The sequence below is a fragment of the Plasmopara halstedii genome (genome assembly GCF_900000015.1).
Source record: "Plasmopara halstedii genome assembly, contig: Scaffold_650, whole genome shotgun sequence".
NCBI classification, from domain to species: domain Eukaryota; phylum Oomycota; class Peronosporomycetes; order Peronosporales; family Peronosporaceae; genus Plasmopara; species Plasmopara halstedii.
Window position 1 is genome coordinate 990,184 of NW_020187567.1, and position 592 is coordinate 990,775.

The window sequence follows — 592 nt, forward strand, 5'->3', positions numbered from 1 at the left end:
ATATATCTTCGAGATGACGTATAAGCCGGGAAAGCAGAATGCTTTGGCTGATGCTTTGTCACGCAGACCAGACTATGAGCTTGCTCATGTTACAACTGTAACGTCGTCTGCGATGGATTTGATCCGCACCGCGTATGCGGGTGATGGGATGTGTGTAGCGCTGCTACGGGCTCTAGGGACCAAGGGGTTTGGAGACTCGGACAAGAAATTGTCACCAAGACTGCGTGCACGATCAAGACTGCGTGCACAATTGCACCGATATTCGTTGAATAACGGCTTGCTATATTATAGCACCGATTCAACGGATACAACACGAATTGTGGTTCCTCATAATAAGGATTTGGAATATCGCATCCTCTATGAGGCTCACGACACGCCACTCAGTGGTCACCTCGGTCGTGAGAAAACGTACAGCTCTGTAAGTCATCACTATTGGTGGCCCAAGTTGTGCAAATCAGCGAGCACGTATATGCGCACGTTTGAGACGTGTCAACGGGTGAAATTCTCTCCAAATGCGGCTGCGCCGCTGGCAATCTTACCGGTACCCACTGGGTGCTGGCAGTCCATGAGTTTGGACTTTGTGTTTGGCCTG